Source organism: Lithobates pipiens, unplaced genomic scaffold, assembly GCF_037356315.1.
Source record: "Lithobates pipiens isolate NorthernLeopardFrog02 unplaced genomic scaffold, aLitPip1_a1.2 Scaffold_10, whole genome shotgun sequence".
Lineage (NCBI taxonomy): Eukaryota > Metazoa > Chordata > Amphibia > Anura > Ranidae > Lithobates > Lithobates pipiens.
In genome coordinates this window covers 37602215-37625078 of record NW_027507686.1, presented here as the reverse complement: position 1 = coordinate 37625078, position 22864 = coordinate 37602215, and positions in this window count along the sequence as shown.

Here is a 22864-nt window from a genome sequence, read left to right as displayed (position 1 = left end):
TTGGGTGTGCTACATGAGTGGATGTTGCTCACTATGTAAAACTATTAGTTTAGGTTTATACATTTTAGAATGGGGTGCCTCAAGATTATACAGAATTTTAAAGAGTGCCTTGACTGAAAAAAGGTTGAGAAACATGGATCTAAGCCTAGAAAAAGCCACCTAGCTTGAGCTCAGAAACTGCTACACACATTTATAAAATATATCGAGAATTTATTCATGCAGATTCATAAAGTTACAGAAAGGTCCACCTTAATGCTATGAACTTTAGAAATATATAGGTATAAAAGAGATCCAGCTTTGCAATAATATAGCTCTTTATTGAAGAACCTCATTCAGAGCTTCAGAGGTAATACTGAAAAGTGAATAGCACAGGCATTTCTTTCTACATTTGTATTATCCAAGCTGTGGTAGATTTTCTTTCACTCATAAATTGGCTCGAAGAGAGATGACTACCAAATGTTTATGCTTTTATAGCCACTACTTTTAAATCATATTTTAGATAGCTCAATACACTGAATTGCTATAAAGAATGGGTAAATATGTATTTACGGTGTTTCTGGTGCTATCAAGACCGTATTCAATAAAAAAAAATAGGTTTGTAGTCAAAAAATGTTTTTATTTAGAGAGCATGTCTGTGTGACCATGTGGATTGGGGATATTACTGCACAAACTCAATTAGTGAAGAAAAATGAACAGCTGCTACATAAGCATGTGACAAAAGTTCAGTGCAAGAGATCAGTGAAAAACGTAGCGCTAAAAATATAAAACAATAAACATTGAACAATATATCAAGTATTGTGTGTAAATAATAAGAACTTTATGATAAAAATCAATCTCAAATATAATGAATATAAAACAGAACATGTATATAATGAGTAGAAACACAGGTGAGAAAGTCCCAAAGGTGAAATAATCCTATGGTAAACATATATGGAGTCCACCACGAAAAGTTGTTGCTCAGAAAGGGGGTACAAAGGCACTTACCGGAAATAGTTGATTTGAATTTCAGCGACAACGAGTCAATCAATCGAGGATAGGATCAGCAGATTTCCAAAAACGATCCAGGTAATCCAAAGAACTGCAAGAACGAATCCAGGGAATCGTGCAGGTAACCATGAGGCTGAAACTCAGATGTTAAGTCAAAAATGGTAGCGGCTAGTTCCTACCCAGTAGAAGGGTCCTTCTACTTAGTAGGAACTAGCCTCTACCACTTTCGAGAGAAGTGAAGAATGTGATGACTCAACAATGTGATCTTGTAATCAGATCCCTTTGAATGAGAGTTTTTGGCTTTCCAGTCTGGCTTCTTAACTTCTGAGCTCCAGCCTCACGGTTACCTGCACGATTCCCTGGATTCGCTTGTGAAGTTCTTTGGATTCCCTGGATCATTTTGGAAATCTGCTGATCGGTCTATCCTAGCTTGATTGACTCGTTGTCGCTGACATTCGAGTCCACTATTTCCAGTAAGCCCTTGTACACACGGTCGGACATTCCGATGGACAATGTCCGATAGGACCGTGTTGTCGGATAATCCGACAGTGTGTGGGCTCCATCAAACTGTTTCCGTCGGGGTATCCGACGGACCAAGTTTTCCAGCTGGGCTATAAAATTTTCCAACAACATGATCCAATCGGACTTTGTCCGATCATGTGTAGAGAATTCAGATCGGACAAAGTGCCACGCATGCTCAGATCAATTTCCTAGACCAAAGCTATTGGCTACTAGCCTGAACGTAGTCCTGTCCTAACGAAATAACGTCATCACGTTAAGTACGATCGGATTTTCTGACAACTTTGTCCGACTGTGTGTATGCAACAGTTTCGGACAAAATCCAACGGATTTGGTTGTCGGAATGTCCGACCATGTGTACAAGGGCTTAGAGTGTATAGCCCTTATCTCAGGTGGAGGACACACTATCCCTGATGCTCTACATGCCTGCTGAGGCCTTTGTACCCCACTTCTGAGCAACAACTTTTCGTGGTGGACTCCATATATGTTTACCATAGGATTGTTTCACCTTTGGGACTTTCTCACCTGTCTTTCTACTCATTATATACATGTTCTGTTTTATATTCATTATATTTGAAATAGATTTTTATCAAAGTTTTTATTATTTACACACAATACTTGATATATTATTCAATTTTTATTGTTTTTAATTTTTAGCGCTACATTTTTCACTGATCTGTGTATCCTTGTGCCTTTCAGGACAGTTCTTTTAGATGTGCTACAAAAAGCTCAGTTTGTTTTCCATTTGGGATATTAACTTTTTTAAATATTTTCTATAGAGCTCAGTTCTCCCAAAAATTTAAAAAAGATGAAACATACCTGTCCATTTCCAGTCCAGGGCAATTCTGACATTCCTCTCCTACATGTAAAAACATCATTATTTTTGCTAGACAATGACTGAGCCCCCCCCAAACATTATATATATTTTGTAGCAGAGGCTCAGGAGAATAAAATTGTGGGTATTGCATATTTGTATGTCACATGGTATTTGCGCACTTTAATGGATTTTAATACACAGAAACACAGTATAATACCCATTTGATGATAATATAAAAGATGATGTTACATCAAATAAAAAGATACCAAACATGTTATGCTTTAAAACTGCGTCTGCCCACGGCACCAAATTACGGTACCTAAAAACCTACATAGGCAATGCTTTAAAAGCCTGTACAGGTTACCAGTTTAGAGTTATGCAGGAAGTTTGGCACTCAAATTATTGTTTTTGCTCTGATATTCACTGCGATAGCTTGCATCTGCGGTGCATTTGCCATTTACATATGCATGTGGGACCAACGTGCGCATTCGAATTTGCACGTGAGCACGGGGAAACAGAGGGGGGCGCATGACATTTTTTTTTTTTTTATTTAAATACTTTTTTTTTTCCTTTTCAATTATTTATTTCTATATCAATATATGAAATAACATCATTACTAAATTAAATCACCCGCATTTGCAAACAAAACAAGAAAACTTTATTGCTATTACAAGGGATGAATAACATTCCTTTTAATACCATGGGCAGTGACAGGTCCTCTTTATGGAGAGATATGGGGTCTATGAAAAGTAATGCAATGGCTTAATAGCCAATGATTACTTGAATTTTGTGCACAATCACTGTCCCTAAAAGAGGATATCTCGAACACTGCTGCATCTGCAGCAATACCTGAGATGTCACCCTTCCTGTCTGAGGACCTTTATAAATGCACGGTGGACAGGAAGTGGATAGAGTACATAAATGAACAAAGAAACCTTTAAAGAAAAATAGAACAAAATAGAGACCACAGAAAATAGGACTTTTTAGGCACTGTATCAAACACACAAAATCGTATGTATATGTAAATATTGTCTTTTATTAGAAAATTGTTTAAAAACAAATTAAAACCATTACATAGTATTAACCCAAACTAGTGTGTGAACATACACCCCCCCCCCCCCCCCCTGTGTACAGGTAGGGAGCCTCCAAAGTATTGACACTGGCACATATGTAATGAAACAAATACAATCACCAAGGACAGATAATATAGTGGGGGGCTATCTCTGAGGAGGGGTGCATCGCCTCACACTAGGCGGACAGTGCTGGGCTCAACATGTTTCGCATTGACAAATAACGCTTCTTCTGGAGCGTAAAGAGTTCTTACAGTGTTAAACCAAGCAAAATGAAAAAAAAGTGAGAAACAGAGCCAGTGGCAGGCATGACCCCCCATATAATTTAAAGTAGAAATGGGGATACACATAAAGGGTATATTATATATGGAAATATGGGGTTTATTGGTCTATTGCTCTATATATCCCCGATTATGTGCAGCCTCAATCTCCCAATCTCTTGACAACGTGTATCGGGGTGTGGCCCTTCTTCAGGTCAAAGAAGGCCTGAAGAAGGGCTACACCCTGATACGCATTGTCAAGACAAGAACTCTCTCCATTCTCCTCGGCTTGCTCTCCACCCTTTTTGCTTCAAGCCTAGTTTTGGACTTTTGTTCCCTGATCGTAAAACATCACGCTCGGGTGTTTCCATCCACCAGCTACAGTTGGTGGTTGCTCCGACAACCTCTCGGTCCCTTCCTTGTTCCATGGTTGTTCCACCATCCTGTCACATATAATTGGGGATTCAATCAAGACCTCATATTGTCCATCTAGCTCTCCACATGCTGGCTAACCTACTCCTAGTGACATCCAGGAATACAGGAAGGTTTTTCCATCGCAGCATTGCTTCACCAAACAAGTCCACCACCAACTGTTGCTCAAGGTACACTCACAGTGAGGAGCATGCTTTGCAGTTGCTCCATCTATGCAAGGAGATTTTTAGATAATTGTTCATCTAAGTATATGTCATTATTAAATCAGCACATAATTTTATCTCATTGAGCTTTTTGATTGTTTGCCCTTTCAAGACTGCCCCAATCAGCGCTTCCAATTGTGGTTGCCCCTGAATGTTTATACTCTCTACATCATTACTCTGTAAATGCAGAGAGCCACAATAGCACCAGGTCCATTATGAAAGGGAGGTGCAAAAGGGCATGGAAAGCCAAGATACCAGCTGAACTTAGAAAGCAATCCTGCCCCTTGTCAGTGCAAATTAATATCAGCTATTTCAGTCTCAACTGATCACCTATAAAAATGTGTCTCATTATCAAGGTGTTACACAAGAAACATCTCATTATGGGTAAAAGCAAAGAGCTCTCACAAGGCCTTCACAACCTTATTGATGCAATATATACTGATGACATTGGTTACAGAAGGATTTCTAAACTTCTAAATGTTCCAGTAAGCACTGTTGTTGCCATAACTGGAAACAGGAAAGACCATCATTTCACAGTAAAACTGACCACGACCAGGTGCTCCTCAAAATTCTTTTCACTCCTCTGTGAGAAATATTATCAAAAGAGTTGTCCAAGAGCCAAGGACCACCTGTGAAGAGCTTCAGAAAGACCTAGAATTAGCACGTACAATTGATTCAAAGAGAACAATAAGTAATGCACTCAGCTGCCATGGCCTATATGCAAGCTCACCATGCAAGTCTCTATTGCTGAAGAAAAAGCATGTTAAAGCTCATTTAAAGTTTGCTGCACAACATTTAGACAAGCCTGAGAATATAGTCTGGTCATAATGGTGTGTATTATGGCATCCAAAGAGTGAACTCTTTGGATGCCATAATACACACCATGTTTGGAGGTCAAATGACACTGCACATCACCCCAAGAACATCATACCAACAGTGAAGTTTGGAGGTGGGAACATCATGGTGTGTGGCTGCTTTTCAGCATACGGTACCGGCAAAATTCATGTCATTAAAGGAAGAATGCATGGAAAAATGTATCATGACATCCTTGATAAAAATTTGCTGCCATCTACCAGGATGATGAAGATGAAACGAGGGTGGACATTTCAACAAGACAATGATCCAAAACACAAAGCCAAGCAAATTCTCAATTGGTTTCAAAGAAAGAAAATAAAGCTGATAGAATGGCCCAGGCAATCACCGGAGTTGAATCCAAAAGAAAATCTATGGAAAGAACTAAAGATCAGCGTTCATAGAAGAGGCCCATGGAACCTTCAAGATTTGAAGATTGTTTATGTGGAAGAATGGGTCAAAATCACACCTGAGCAACGCATGCGGCTAGTTTCTCCATACGAGAGACATCTTGAAGCTGTCATTACCAACAAGGATTTTGTACCAGGTATTAAATAAATTTCATTTAGCGTGTTCAATATTTTTTCCCTGTCCATTTTATTACACATAACTTAGTTTCTGAACTTATTTGTTTAGGCTTCTTTGTATGTCTGGATTGCATGAATTGTTACCGACATGTGATGAAAATTTTATGTCAATAGCACCTTTAGAAAAATATTTAAAAAATGGGGATGTGTTTAATACTTTTTTACCCACTGTGTGCACCACTTTTTACTTTTTATACTCTTCTCCTTTAAAAACTTCTTCAGAACAAAAGCTAAGCGCCTTTAAATAAAAGTGCACATAAAGTTTTTCAAACCATCTTCACAGATTACGTCTATATTGCTTTAACAGCTTATCAATAAATCTGTTTTTACGCCTTTCCTACCATTGGCACATTCTTTTTGTATTGACTTGATAACACATCACAGCTATGATCTGCGGTCCGCGATCTTGCTTTTAAGTGTACCATTGCTTAGAAATCTTGATGTAATTCTTACTGGAATATCATATCCATTTCCCGCATGCTTTATCAGAGATACTTTTTTGGTTTACTGTTTGTCTGTGTAATAATATTATGGCATTAAAAGGATTGCTTTCTATCATCTGTACAAGAAGGCATAAGACTGGGGCTAATGACTGTGCTGTGGAGTGATGCATCATGGGTAGTGATAACTTACTTTCCAGAAACCAGGACTTTTCGGTAAAAATTGCAGAAATGTACTGTGATTTGCAAGAGAACATCAAGTGCATTATGCTATGGTAATAAAAACAAATACAAAGGAGGTCACAAGAGGTAAAGGGTATCCGGAGTACTACATTCTAGAAGAAGATGGGAAATTGATGGCTGTGAAAATAATATCTTAGTGGTTTTATCAGTAATTCACTGTTATCTGTGCAGCTATTAGGACATATGGTACTCCTCTTGGACAGTGTTCAACTTCAATCCAGGAAGGGAAAAGCAATCCAGGCAGGCTCTCTATGGCTCAGGTGTGTGCATTCACAGACATTGCTAATAGTTAAAGTGGACCTTTTACCATTAAAGCAGAACTAAACTTATTATTGTAACTGTTTCCCAAAACAGTTACTTTCAAGGCCGTTGAATGATAGGTGTCACAGTTGCTTGTGCTCTCAAACAACTGGTGTCATAACTAATCATATGTGAAGAACCATGGCAACTTCAAATCAAACAGACGCTAAGATGGCAGATTCCTTGGTTGTCGATGAGAAGGAGGGTTTAGTTTAACTTTAATTGAACGTTTGCCGCTCCCTTCCTTATCATTTTTTTTTTTTTTTTACACAATTGCATCACATTTTCCTGGTTTGCATTTGGTAAATATCTGTTTTAGCTGCTTTCTTCATCCCGCTTCCTGGTTTGCATGCCTAAGTAAGAGTGGCGTACACTCAGGCCACCTGAAGCCTCCTGGGATGTCCGTATCACACATCCCAGAAGATTGCAGGGCAGTAAGTTCCATAATCTTGCTGAGGTATTTTGAGATTTTGTGCCCACTTAGTTCTACATTGGTATTGGTACAGATGAGAAAGTCAAGAAGCAACAGTTGGCTTTCAATGATCCTGGATCCAAGATGGCGGCATGGAAGATGAGAAGTATGGTGGAAAATGTAGGGTTAGAGAAAGATGTCACTGGACTCCATGGACTAAGAAGTATTATAATACTGAACATTTATTATAGTGTCTAAATTAAATATTTCACATATAGATGGAAGGTTCTCTTTACAGTACACAGTGACTGGATGTGCAGATTGCCAGACCTAAGTATTGGCACGGCACGGGGGGGGGGGGGGTGGCTATCAGTTTGCTGGCTTCATGGTGAAGTTTCCATGGGTAGGAGTCATGTGAGTTAAAATATACCTACCGTATATACTCGAGTATAGGCCGACCCGAATATAAGCCGAGGCCCCCAATTTACCCCCAAAAAAACTGGCAAACTTATTGACTCGTGTATAAGCCGAGGGTGAGACATGCCTGTCCATCCCTGTGTGTGTGTCCGTCCCTGTGTGTCTGTCCATCCCTGTGTGTCCGTCCATCCCTGTGTGTGTGTGTGTGTGTCCATCCATCCATCCATCCCTGTGTGTGTGTGTGTCCATCCATCCATCCATCCCTGTGTGTGTGTGTGTCCATCCATCCATCCATCCCTGTGTGTGTGTGTCTCCATCCATCCATCCATCCCTGTGTGTGTGTGTCTCCATCCATCCATCCATCCCTGTGTGTGTGTGTCTCCATCCATCCATCCATCCCTGTGTGTGTGTGTGTCTCCATCCATCCATCCCTGTGTGTGTGTGTCCATGTGTGTGTGTGTGTGTGTGTGTGTGTGTGTGTGTGTGTCCAGCCTACCTGTGTCCTGAGCCTCCGTCCCGTGCCTTGCCTCCTTGCCTCCGTCCCGTGCCGTGCCTTGCCTCCTTGCCTCCGTCCCGTGCCGTGCCTTGCCTCCTTGCCTCCGTCCCGTGCCGTGCCTTGCCTCCTTGCCTCCGTCCCGTGTCGTGCCTTGCCTCCGTCCCGTCCCGTGCCGTGCCTTGCCTCCGTCCCGTGCCTTGCCAGGATCGCCGCTCTTCGTCGGCGCCTCGGCGGACATACTACAATTCGAAAGCCGCGCCTCCGCCTCCGCCTTCGCCTGTGATAGGCGGAACACTGAATTTCCCAGCAGCCTGTGTTCCGCCTATCACGGACATCGTCTCATCCTCGTACTACGGACGAGGATGAGACGATGTCAGTGATAGGCGGAACACAGGCTGCTGGGAAATTCAGTGTTCCGCCTATCACAGGCGGAGGCGGAGGCGCGGCTTTCGAATTGTAGTATGTCCGCCGTCTGTCTGCTCGATACGCTGATCGAGCAGTCAGACGGCGATGACTCGAGTATAAGCCGAGGGGGGCACTTTCAGCCTCAAAAAAGAGGCTGAAAATCTCGGCTTATACTCGAGTATATACGGTACATATATATAAATAAATCCAAATAGTTATAACCCCTGTGTTTTTTCTTCACTTCCTAGTCTGCAAGCACAATACATACCGTATTTATCGCCGTATAACACGCGCCGGCGTATAACACGCACCCCAAGTTTAGGAGGGAATTTTAAAGAAAAAAAAATTTAGGAGGGAAGTTTAAGGGGGGAAAAAAAAATTTACATTTATATGCCCATCAGTGTCATCTACAGCCTTGTCCACCATTGCAGCCTTATGCAGCCTTGTCCACCATTGCAGCCTTATGCAGCCTTGTCCACCATTGTAGTCTTGTCCCCCATTGCAGCCTTATTCAGTCTTGTCCCCCATTGCAGCCTTATTCAGTCTTGCCCCCCATTGCAGCCGTGTCTATTTCATTTGCTATTTGTATTTTTTTTTTTAAATGCCGCCCCCGAGATACAGAGCCGGATGTGTATCTCGGCGGCGTGTGGTAGTTCTTGGCGGGCCTCCGGCCGCCTTCAGCTCTTCTCGCCAGCTTTTGGCCGCCTTCGGCTCTTCTCAGCAGTTTTCGCCCGCCTTCGGCCATTCTAGGCAGCTTTCGGCCACCGAGAAGAGCCGAAGGTGGCCGAAAGCTGCCGAGAACGGCCGAAAGCTGCCGAGAAGAGCCGAAGGCAGCAGAAGCTGCCGAGAATGGCCGAAGATGTCCGAAAGCCGCCGATAATGGCCGAAGGCGGCCTTGAAGAGCCGAAAGCGGCTGAAAGCCGCCCAGAGGCTCAGAATTTCGGGAGATCAGCATATAACACGCACCCACAATTTTCCCCTGCTTTTAAGGGGAAAAAAGTGCATGTTATACGCCGATAAATATGGAAATACATGAACTGGAAATCCCCTCTTAAACAGGTGTCAATGGAACTGCATTTCTATTCCTTTGACAACTCAAATGTTTGTATTTTCCCTCACTTTCAGTCCCAGTGACAATGGTCATCAGGACAAATAGAAACTAACACTGCACATCACCCCGAACACACCACCCCCATCGTGAAACATGGTGGAGGCAGCATCATGTTGTGGGGATGCTTTTCTTAAGCATGGACAGGAAAGCTGGTCAGAGTTGATGAGAAGATGGATGGAGCCAAATACAGGACAATCTTAGAAGACAACATGTTAGAGCCTGCAAAAGACTTGGGGTGGAGGTTCACCTTCCAACAGGACAATGACCCTAAACATACAGCCATAGTTACAATGGAATGGTTTCAATCAAAGCATATTCATGTGTTAGAATGGCCCAGTCAAAGTCCAGGCCTAAATCCAATTGAGAATCTGTGGCAAGACTTGAAAATTGCTGATCACAGATGCTCTCCATCCAATCTGACAGAGCTTGAGCTATTTTGAAAAGAATGGGAAAAAATGTCACTCTCTAGATGTACAAAGCTGGTAGAGACATCCCCAAAAAGACTCACAGCTGTAATTGCAGTGAGAGGTGGTTCTACAAAGTATTGACTCAGGGGGCTGAATACAAATGCACCCCACACTTTTCACGTATTTATTTGTAAAAAACGTTGAAAACTATTTATCATTTTCCTTCCACTTCACAATTATGTGCCACTTTGTGTTGATCTATCACATAAAATCCCAATAAAATACATTTATGTTTTTGGTTGTAACATGACAAAATGTGGAAAATTTCAAGGGGTGTGAATACATTTTCAAGGCACTGTATATACAAAAAACACAATGTAATTATTCAACATACCAATAATTTGGGGGGGAAAATGTGCTAATATAATCTAACACATTTTGTACAAAAAAAGGTAAGCGCAAATAATGTGAAACAATATCATCCAAATAAACACATATTAAATGCACATTTCACATTTGGTGCCAGTATTCTTATAAAGTTAGTAACAATAATAACATATATGTGTGAATAACAAAAAGTCTCACAGTGTCTGTGTAATAATGCATCTGATCACAGCAGTGTAGTAACCGCAATCCACACCTATGTGAACATAGACCTCTTTACCGGAGGAATATGACCCCCTATACAGAGTGGTCATATAAGCTGTTATATTTAAGGTTCCACCAGAGACATGGATGGCATCATGATCCCTCTCTGCTAACACAATAGATGAGACCAGCTACTTTGCAGGGAGACCATCCCCCCACCACCAGATCGCACGACTTCTCCTCCAGCCACCGATCAGCTCTCAAAACCAGTACAAAGTGTAAAGTTGTAGAAAAAATCTTTATTAAAGCAAAATATTGCACTTACATTTAACTCTCCTTTTAACTTTTTTAATGGGTTGGTTAGAAGTTTGATGATTGTCAGTTTCATTCATGTACATCAGTCTACCCCTTGATGTGGCATATGCTGCACTTTTGCGCTTGTGTTCAGAAATGGGGAGGCTAACCCAAAAGGAGAGGTGGGCATAAATATTGTGTTGCCATGCTGCACAGATATCCCCTGAACAAAATCGTTGAGATGAAACACGTCGGGGCATGACTACATAGTTTCATAGTTAGTAAGGTTGAATAAAGACACCAGTCCATCCAGTTCAACCTGAGTGAGTGTCTACAATTGCCCCCTCACATTGGTCCCTACCCTCAAAGAGCCCACAATCCAAGGTCCCCATTCATATACTAGGGCCAATTTTGGACAGAAGCCAATTAACCTACCTGCATGTCTTTGGATTGTGGGAGGAAACCAGAGTACCATGGCAACCAGATGTGATATCAGGGGAGATACCGATACTCTGGGGGGGAAACTCTTCAGTGTTTGCCCGCTGGTTTTTGCCACTGGCTTATTGATTGGTCTTGATGGGATCGATGCGATTGATATGCTTTATGATTTTATCTATTTTGTGAGTATTTTTTTGTCTTTTTATTAAAGATTGAGTGTTTTACGGTTTTACACTATTGATGCCGTTGTCTCTTCGATATTCTACCTGGGGCAGTCATTGTTGTGGAGCAGGTTTGGAGGTGAAGGACGGAGAGGCACATAGTGATCTACACTTTATTCATAAAGCATGATATGCCAATCTTTTGCTAGAGAGGCAAGGCTGTCTGGTGAGTCTCAGCCAGTGGGGGAAACGTGTAAACACTGAATCACTGGGTGTAATACACTTAAAGATCTATTCATTTCATTTTATTCCATTTCACTGGAACTTTGGAGAACTGTTTGCATTGAATTGTGATTTCTTTCACCACATACAACAAATGGGTGTTATTCAGAAAAAAAAAAAATCTTATTTATTTGACCCACTGTATTGGTTGTAATTGAGTAAATTTGAAATTTTGCTGTGTCCACCCGGGGGAGGTTAGCCCACATGCTGTCACCCGTTAGCAGCACTTTATTGACGTCTAACTCTTTGTAACATGTTTTATCAGGCTCACATTTTCCATTAGAGAGTGTGACCCTATTTTATAACAACTCCAACATTTTAAAGTTGGAAATATATTTGTCTCAGCCTGCTGTATAATCCATCTTGAGCTCTCATATGGTTTGCTGAGTGGATGATTTGTGTTACAAAGTCCTTATTATATTAAGATTAGCATCTCTGGACCTTGTTGAGTGAAAACAGGTGTGTAGGCGCTACAACCTTGCCACATAACATCTTCACCCATGGCTAAGACCTCGAGGCTGTCGACATCTCCGACTAGGGATGAGCCGAACACCCTCCGGTTCGGTTTGCACCAGGACTTTCGAACGGACCGAAAATTTGTACGAACTTTAGAACCCCATTGAACTCTATGGGACTCGAACGTTCGAAATAAAAAGTGCTAATTTTAATGGCTAATATGCAAGATACTGTCCTAAAAAGGGTTTGGGGACCTGGCTCCTGCCCCAGGGGACATGGGTGAATGCCTAAAATGTTTTTAATAATGGCTGTTTTGGCGGGAGCACTGATTTTAATGACGATTAAAGTGAAAAAAAGTGAAATATTCCTTTAAATATCGTGCCTGGGGGGTGTCTATAGTATGCCTGTGAAGTGCCACGTGTTTCCCGTGTTTAGAACAGTCCCTGCACAAAATGACATTTAAAACCACAAGCAGTTTTAAATGACGTTATTTCTGTTAATGTTATATCTGGTTCCGGCAATAAGGATGAAAATCATTGAGAAAAATGGCATGGGTAGCCCCCCCTGCCCATTACCAGCCCCTTTGGGTCTTGTACGGATATTAAGGGGAACCCCGTACCCAGGCCCTATATAGTCAGAACAGCAGTATACAGGCGGTGCAAACAAGACAGGGACTGTGTAGGTTTGTTGTGTTAAGTAAAATCTGTTTGTAATTTTCAACTGGTAAATTTTTAAAGTGTAGCTCCAGTCAAAAAATCTATTTTTAAGCTTTTTGGAAAACATAGGGAAGGGTTATCACCCCTGTATAATTTGTTTTGCCGTCCCTCTTTTTTCATCTCACTTGCTGTTGTCTCCTTCCGTTTGCAAGTAGGAGACGTTTGTAAGTTGGATGTTTGAAAGTAGGGACCTGCCCTATATGCTCTGCAGAAATGGCGGAACAAGGTGTTGGTGTTGCCACAACATTGTAAGCCCTCAAAGTGATACTTGGTGGGCGGTGGAGCGCCCTGCTGTGAACGATTATATCAAGAATTGTAATTACATGCCATTGTTGAACAGTGGTAGAAAAATTTACCTTTGGTGGTTTTGGTGCTGGTGCCACAACACTATAAGTCCTTACAGTTACTCTGGGTGGGCACAGGAACGGGCCCTCCTGTGAACTATTATATCAAGAATTGTAATTACATGCCCCTGTTAAACAGGGGCAGAAAAATTGGGCCTTAGGCACTGGTGCTGGTGCCATGACACTGCAACCTCTCCTATATACTCTAGTTGTGGTGCAGGAATGAGCCCTGCTGCAAAGCATTGCATCAAAAATTTTAATTAAATGCCCCTGTTAAACAGGGGCTGAAAAATTGGGCTGGTGGCATCACCCAGAACCAAAAATGTTCTTCCAACATATCAGCGGAGGAGGAAGAGGATAGACAATCAACATAGCAGGACAGTCACTCAGCATTAGCATAGGCAGTCTTGAAGAAATGTGATATTTTAAAAAAAATTATTCGGTTACATCAGCTTCAGGTGCTTGGTAGCTGTGGGTGATCCAAGACTGATTCATCTTGATGAAGGTCAGTCGATCAACTGAGTCAGTGGACAGGCACACCCTGTGATCGGTAACAAAGCCACCAGCAGCACTGAAGGTGCGTTCCGAAAGAACACTGGATGCAGGACAGGCCAGTAGCTCAATTGCATACTGTGCAAGCTCTGGCCAGTGATCCATCCTCAAGACCCAGTAAGCCCCTAGGTATTCCTGCACCATGTAAATCAGACGCTGGCGATGGTTGCTGGAACCGATCATACCTTGGGGCTGCGGACTAAAAAATTGTCTGAAAGCATCAGTCAGACAGCCACCTTCTCCACCGCTCCTTCTGACCGATGCCTCAGCAACACGTTGTCCAGGACCAGGAGTTTGTAACCTCCCAGTCTCTGGGAACGCATTGCACAGACCTTTCTGCAAGGCCTCCCGGAGATGTCTCATCCTCTGCTCCCTCTGCGACGGCAAGATAAGGTCGGCAACCTTACCTTTGTACCGTGGATCAAGGAGAGCCAACCAGTAATGGTCCCTCTCCTTGATCCGAAGAATATGAGGATCCTTCCGCAGGCTTTGCAGGATCAGGGAGGCCGTGCAGCGTAGGTTAGCTGAGGCATTCGGTCCGGAGTCCTCTGGGTCACTAAGGACAACATGATCCGCAGCTACCTCCTCCCAGCCACGTACAAGTCCACGGGTTTCTTGGGACTGTAAATCATCCCTACAAGACTGCTGCTGATGCTGAGTGCCAGCCTCCACCTCCATGCTGACACAATCAACCTCCTCCTCCTCCTTCTCCTCCTCATCCTCTTCCTGTGTAATGGGTGGCACAGCAGGAACACTGTCTGGATAAAGGGGGCCTTGAGAGGCAAGGAAGTCCTCCTCTTCCTGCCTCTGTTCTGCCTCAAGTGCCCTGTCCATTATTCCACGCAGCGTATGCTCCAAGAGGTGGACAAGAGGTACAGTGTCACTGATGCATGCACTGCCACTGCTCACCATCCTTGTGGCCTCCTCAAACGGTGACAGGACAGTGCATGCATCCCTGATCATGCCCCACTGGCGTGGGGAGAAAAAAACGAGCTCCCCTGACCCTGTCCTGGTGCCGTAGTCGCACAGGTACTCATTGATGGCCCTCTGCTGCATGTGCACCCGCTGCAGCATGGCCAACGTTGAGTTCCACCTGGTGGGCATGTCACATATAAGGCGGTTCTTGGGCAGGTTCAACTCCTTTTGGAGCTCAGCCAGCCGAGCACAGGCATTAAATGATCGGGGAAAATGCACACAGATTTTCCTGGCCTGCTTCAGGACATACTGTAAGCCCAGGTACCTGCCCAAGAACCGCTGCACCACCAGGTTAAGGACGTGAGCCACACAGGGCACATGGGTCAGTTGTCCCTGTCGGAGGGCGGAGAGGAGGTTGGTGCCATTGTCGCAAACCACCATTCCTGGCTTAAGCTGGCATGGCGTTAACCACCTCTCGGCCTGCCCCTGCTGACAAAACATCTGCCCCAGTGTGGCTCCTGTCCCCCAAACAAACCAACGCAAGCACGGCATGGCATAGTTTTGCCTGCCTACTTGCGTAGCCCCTGGAACGCCTACGGAGCACCGCTCGTTCTGAGGACAGAGCACTGGAAGAGGCCATGGAGGAAGAAGAAGAAGAGGGGGTGGAGGAGAGAGGTGTGTCGCAACAATAGTAGCATTTTAGAGGCGTGGTGGCGGAACAACCTCCAACACTACTGCACCTTGTCCTGCATCCTTCCCAGCTGCCAGAAGAGTGACCCAATGGGCCGTGAAAGACAGGTAACGTCCCTGTCCATGCCTGCTGGACCATGAGTCAGCGGTAATATGCACCTTACCGCTGACCGCCCTGTCCAGCGAGGCAAGGACATTGCCTTCCACATGCCGGTAGAGAGCCGAAATCGCCTTCCGTGAGAAAAAGTGGCGTTTGGGGACCTGCCACTGAAGAACCGCACATTGTACAAACTCATGGAAGGGGGCCGAGTCTACAACTGAAAAGGCAGCAGTTGAAGTGCTAGCAATTTAGCCAAGCTAGCATTCAACCTCTGGGCATGTGGATGGCTTTGAGTGAACTTCTTTCGGCGGTCCAGCAGCTGGGGCAGGGACATTTGCCTGCTATAATCGGACGTGGGCGTACTGCTAGCAGAGTGTCCGGAAGCACTTGGCTGTGACACACCTAATTCTACACCTTCATTCCTCTCAGAGCAGGTTTCAGAGAGGACTGAAGGTCTAGTGGGGTTGGAGATCCCAGCTGATGAGGAGCAAGGAGATGTCCACTTTGTTCTTTGGTGTGGGTCTTTGAGGTACGCTTGTCAACGATCTGCATGGCAGGTCAACATATGTCTGGTCAAGCATGTGGTGCCCAAGCAGCTGATGTTTTGGCCACGCGAGATACGCTTGAGACATATGTTGCAAATAGCAGTGGTGCGATCTGATGCACTCATCTTAAAAAAGGTCCACACCAAAGAACTTTTAGACTAACGCGCAGAGGCAGCGCCCTGCACAGGCGGAGCTCTGCGGTGTGATTCAGTCTGTGTGCTGCCCCTAAGCTGGTCCCCGGAGGGCATCCTGCCTCGTTGGACATGTGCCTCTTCCTCCTCCTCCTCCTCCTCTCTCCTACCAGGCACCCACATAGAGTCAGTGCCCTCATCATCCCCTCCCTCTTCATCGCTGGAGCAAACCTGGCAGTATGCTGCAGCTTGTGGAACATGACTGCCAGATTGCTGGCCTTCTTGAGCATCCCCTCTCCCTGTGATCACACTACTGCCTTCCTCTAGCTGAGTATCATCATCAGAGCCTACAAAACACTGGGCATCCTCCTGGAGCATGTACCCAACACTGTGCTCAAAGAGTTCAGGAGACTCCTCAGGAGGACGTGGTGGGTCTAGGGAAGGAGTCACTGATGATGACATTGAGAGGAGGGAAGACGATGCGTTGGCAGCTGCTTTGCTAGTACCCTGAGCCTGGGTGAGAGAGGATGAGGAGGATGAAGAGGGCTTGGTCATCCACTCTACCAAGTCTTCGGCATGTTGTGGCTCAACATGTCCAGCTGCCGAAAAGAAGGACAAGCGTGTCCCATGGCCACGTGCTGATGATGACGATGCACCGCATCCACGACCAGCACTGTTGTCTCTAGACACAGAGCCTGCTTGCCTTCTTTTATCGGCTCGCGCCTGTCTGCCTCTCCTTGCTGGCCTTCCAGACATGGTAATGGCATGAAGGGAGATGGGAAAACCAGCAATTGGGTAGTGTATATTGTGCTGGAGGCACACACACAACACCCACTAACTCCTGCAGATGGCAGATGGCTCATTTAGAGAAGAGCTATGTAGGTGGATATAACGGTGTATACTGTGGTCGGGGCACGCAGACAGCACGCACAATCTCCTACAACTGACTGCAAGCAATATAGCTAGCTATATAGGTGGATATAATGGTGTATACTGTGGTCAGGGCACGCAGACAGCACGCACAATCTCCTACAACTGACTGCAAGCTCTATTTAAAAAGTATGTTATGTGATCCATTGGATTCTGTTGGTACCTTCTCATTTCCTTTGAAGAAGAGAGTATCTCACAAGATAGATAAATAGATAGAAGATAAATTGTTACCCACTTTGTATTGTGATCACTAGATGTTTTAACAGTCTTGTACATTATTTTTAATGTTCTTTGTATTATGTGACAAATAAAATTAGCATTTTATTATTAATCCAGTAGTTGAAATGTCTGTAAAGTTCAAATCCAAAGCCTCTGTTGTGTTTATAGTCACAGCTCTACATATTCTTTTTTAAAGTGTTACTAAACCTAGAACCCTGCATTCACTATATCTGGTCTCCCACAGTACACACAACATGGAAATGCATTTATTTTAGTAACTATAAACGGCTAAATACCTTTCCTCATCAGCAGTTAGAGCCTTGAGACTTCTATCAGTTTAAATGTTAGCATAGTGCTGTATGAATCTGTAACATACCTACTGGATCCCTCTATATAGATAAAAACCAAAGAATGACCCCATCGGGGCTTTAAATTAAATGTAAAGGCAAATTTTTTTCCTTTAAACATAACAAACACGTTATACTTACCTGCTCTGTTGTAGTGGATTTGCACAGAGCAGCCCAGATCCTCCTCTTCTTGAGTCCCTCTTCTCTGCTCCTGGCCCCTCCCGCCTGTTCAGTGTCCCCACAGCAAGCAGCTTGCTATGGGGGCACCTGAGCCAAGTCACAACTCCCTGTGTCCATTTGGACATGGAGCCCTGACCTGGCCCCGCCTCCTCTTTCCCTTAATTAGCTAGCTGAATTTGATTGACAGCAGCGGGAGCCAATGGCGCAGCTGCTTTGTCTCAGCCGATCAGGAAGGAGAATCTTGGATGGCTGAAACACTCGTGGACATAGCTGGACAGAGGTGGAGCTGAGGTAAGTATTAGGGGGGCTGAGGGGGCTGGAACATACAGAAGGCTTTTTATCTTAATGCATAGAATGCATTAGGATAAAAAAACCTGCAGATTTTACAATCCCTTTAACCGCTTCCCGACCAACCGCCGCAGTTATACTGTGGCAGGTTGGCTCCCTTGTGAAAGCCGTCGTAGCTATACGTTGGCTCGCGGGTTCAGGATAGCAGGTGCACAGGGGGAGTGCCAGTGCTCGTGACCGACGGTCGCGATAACCACGAGCGATCGTGAAGAAGAGAGACAGAACAGGAATGAGTGTGTGTAAACACTAGGGATGAGCTCAGGCGCGTTCGCATGCTCCACGTGCAGAGCCCGCCAGGAAGTCGGCGCAACGCTGTGCTAACCACAGGCAGTGAGAGATTGCCCGATCTCTGCAGCCGGGCATTGGGCAATGTCTCACTGCCTGTGATTAGCGCAGCACGTCAACGACTTCCTGGCGGGCTCTGCACCTGGAGTATGCGAACACGCCTGAGCTCATCCTTAGTAAACACACGCTTCCCTGTTCTTTTCTGACTCCAGTGACAGATTGTTTGTTCCTGTTAGCTAGGAACCATAATCCGTCACTTCCTTCAGTCAGCCCCCTTCCCCTTCAGTTAGAATCACCTCCCAGAGAACACAGTTAACCCCTCGAGTGCCCCCTAGTGTTAACCCCTTCATTGCCAGTGACATTTTTACAGTAATCAATGCAATTTTATAGCATTGATCGCTGTATTAATGCCAATGGTCCCAAAAAATGTATCAAAATTGTCCGATGTGTCCGCCATAATGTCACAGTCACAATAAAATTTGCAGATCACTAGTAAGAAAAAGTAATAATAAAAATGCTATGAATCTATCCACTATAACTTTTGCGCAAACCAATCAATATATGCTTATTGTGATTTTATTTACCAAAAATATGTAGAAGAATACATATCAAACTAAACTGAGGAAAAAAAAAAATTTATGTATTTTTTGGGGGATATTTATTATAGCAAAAAGTAAAAAATAATGTGTTTTTTTTTTTCAAAATTGTCGCTCTGTTTTTGTTTATCGCGCAAAAAATAAAAAACGCAGAGGTGATCAAACACCACCAAAAGAAAGCTCTATTTGTGGGGAAAAAGGACGTCAATTTTGTTTGGGTGCAACGTCGCACAACCGCACAATTGTCGGTTAAAGTGACGCAGTGCCCGAATCGCAAAAAGTGCTCTGGTCAAGAAGGGGGTAAAATCTTCCGGTGCTGAAGCGGTTAAAGTTCTACAGTGTCGCCACCTCTATTCAGGTTTTCCAGCCCCTTACGCCTTCTCTTTTCTGTAATAGAGACCGGTCACTACTGCTCTCTTTGCTTGTGCAAGGAGACTGGTCTTGTCTCCGCCTACTCCTGTAGTTTTCCGCAGGCAGCCTGTGGCTGGTGGAGGTATTGCGCCCTACCCACAGCTCTGCTCTCGGCACAGACGCAAAAGCTTTTGTTTAAATGTATTCTCAATAACTCACTATGATATACAATAGCCCAGTGATGGCGAATCTTGGCACCCCAGATGTTTTGGAACTACATTTCCCATGATGCTCATGCACTCTGCAGTGTAGTTGAGCATCATGGGAAATGTAGTTCCAAAACATCTGGGGTGCCAAGATTCGCCATCACTGGGCTATTGTATAGCATAGTGAGTTATTGAGAATACATTTAAACAAAAGCGTTTGCGTCTAGAATTTAGCTTTACGTTTGTTTTCTATACACACATAATAAAGAACCAGCATAGGGTGAAACTTTTTAGCATTGTGGGGATTAAAAGCTGCTTTTAAAAAATTATACAGATATATATATATATATATATATATATATATATATATATATATTTATTTTACAGATCTTTTGCCCAGGATGTGCTTGGTCATAATTGCACCTCCCCACAGTTCCCAAACGCCTTAAAATCATTCCCCAGTTGAGATCTTTCACCGACTTGCTGCAGGGATTTAGAATTGATTTTATATAATGCAGTCAAATCAATCAAACAGGAAAATCTAAAAGAAAACATTATTATGCCTTAACAATGCATGAAACGTTACCATCAAACAGTTTCAGGCATTAAACACATCTGATTTCTTTTTATTTTCTTAATAAAGCGTTATAATCTGATAATACCACTTATAGCATGCGGTATGTGTTACTGGATCTTACTGCATTAGGGCTATTGTGAGATGAAAGGACAAGATAAAATAGTGGTTTTTAACCTGTCAGAACTCCTTTTACATGTCATCAAAGACGAAATTTAGCTGAAATCATAGTCGTGTACATTCTAAACATTGGATGATAACAGTAAAATGAGGAAAGGAAAACATTTTATTTTATAATGTCATTAACCACTTCAGCCCCGGAAGATTTTACCCCCTTCCTGACCAGAGCATTTTTTTGCGATTCACCACTGCGTCGCTGTAGCTGACAATTGCACAATCGTGCGCCGCTGTACCCAAACAAAATTGACGTCCTTTTTTTCCCACAAATAGAGCTTTCTTTTGGTGGTATTTGATCACCTCTGCGGTTTTCATTTTTTGCGCTATAAACAAAAAAATTTGCGCCAATTTTGAAAAAAATGCAATATTTTTTTACTTTCCACTATAATAAAAATCCCCAAAAATATATAAAAAATAACTATTGTTTTCCTCAGTTTAGGCTGATATGTATTCTTCTACATAGCTTTGATTAAAAAAAAATTGCAATAAGTGTATAGTGGTTTGCGCAAGTTATAGCGTCTACAAAATAGGGGATAGTGGCATTTTTATTATTCTTTTTTTTATTAGTAATGGCGGCGATCTGCGGTTTTTTATCATGACTGCGATATTATGGTGGACACATAGGACACTTTTGACACTTTTTGGGACCATTGTCATTTATTTATACAGCAATCAGTGCTATAAAAATGCACTGATTACTGTGTAAATGACACTGGCAGGGAAGGGGTTAAACACTAGCTATAAAAAAAGAGCTTTCAAAAAATATAAAAATGAAGGAACACTAGTGTCATTTAAATGTTACAAGGAATTTAACAGAATATGTAAAAAGGAAATCAAGGATGCAAAAATTCAAAATGAAAGACAGATTGCAAAAGACAGTAGGACAAACCCCAAAAAATTCTTCAAATATATTAATAGTAAAAAGGTTAAGTCTGAGCATCTGGCATCTTGGCAATACATACGGACCAGGTACCACTCAAGATGCGTAAAGGAAATTGAGACATTGCCTCATGGGAGAACCTTTCTTCTGAAGCACTACAATCCATCTGACCTACCTGGAAGTACATTATTGGGTAAACCATTTTTAAATTAATATTGGGTATCCCTTATATGTATAACACCGGATTTATTTATTCAGTGTAATCTTGTTTTTCTTTTAACAGACCACCATCTCTGAAGAAGACCCCCTTTGGGGTCGAAACGCGTTAGCTTTATGCTCTCACTGTTATCTACTCATACAGTGTAACATAGTTGTGTCTGTTATTTTACTTCCATGTGACATTATATGTACTTTATATACATGATTTTGTCTGTTATCCAAGTGCTCAGGTGAAGCTCATGTTTGTTTTTACCAATTATTATTATTAAAATACCTTTTATACTACTTCTATTGGCTTCTATTACTGTCTCTTGCTGCCTAAAAACCCCGTTTGTGGGGGAACTAGTTCTATTTGTATTTACCTGGGGTGAGCAACACCCTCCTAGCTTTTTATAGCACTGTGTTCTTATTTTGATTGTTAATCAGACTGGGTGGATAAACACCCTTTTTCTTTTCTTTTCTTCTCTTTTTCCTTTTTCTTTTTCTTTTCTTTTCTCTTCATACCATCTCTTTCCTTTTCCCTCCCCCGAATTGAACACAGGAGGGTTAAACATGAGCTTGGCCTAGCATAACTAACATTGAGGAATTGATTTGTCCTTATATGTATATCTTTATGCAAACATTGTTATGGTAAATAAGAATATGTTTCAGGGTAATGATTGGGATCTGTTGATGTTAGGGTATGAAACAGAATTTGAGAAAAATGATCGGGTTGATACTGAGATTACTACTTTGACCTTCAAACTAATGAGAACACTTGAAAGGAAATCAGCACTATTTTGGCACATCAAATCGTTCGAAAGATATAAGAATGAAAAGATTAACCCATTAGGTCTCAGGGTCCAAATTTTTCCAAATATAGACCTAATTAGCAATGAATGCAAAACAGAATGGGAGGCCAACCTAAATGCTTGCTCTCAGCAAATGATGACTATCCTTGTCAGGGAGTACACCAGGCAGATTGAACTCCTCGACAAGGAAATTCACACCTTGGAAATGGCTTTACAACCTTATGCGTCACATACCCTAGCTGTAGAAACCCAGACCAAACTCCGGGATGATCTATCCATCTATAATAAAAATATTTTACGCAAGAAGGAATCCAAATACTGGAGGGATAAATTTGCCTTCTCAGAGGGACGAGCCTATAAATGGAGTATTAACACACAATCCAAAAAGAACGTTAATGGAAAGATACATCTTCCCAATAAGAACACAAATAAATCCAAGGACCTGTCTAAACCTAATGAACCAATCAAACAGGTGCAAAAATCACGGGGAAAGTTCAAAAGGAACCGTAGCAACAAGGATTCCCCTGAAGGTAACACTAAAAAACGCATTACCGATAACACCCCAACAGGGAGACCCGAGAACGGTCGGGA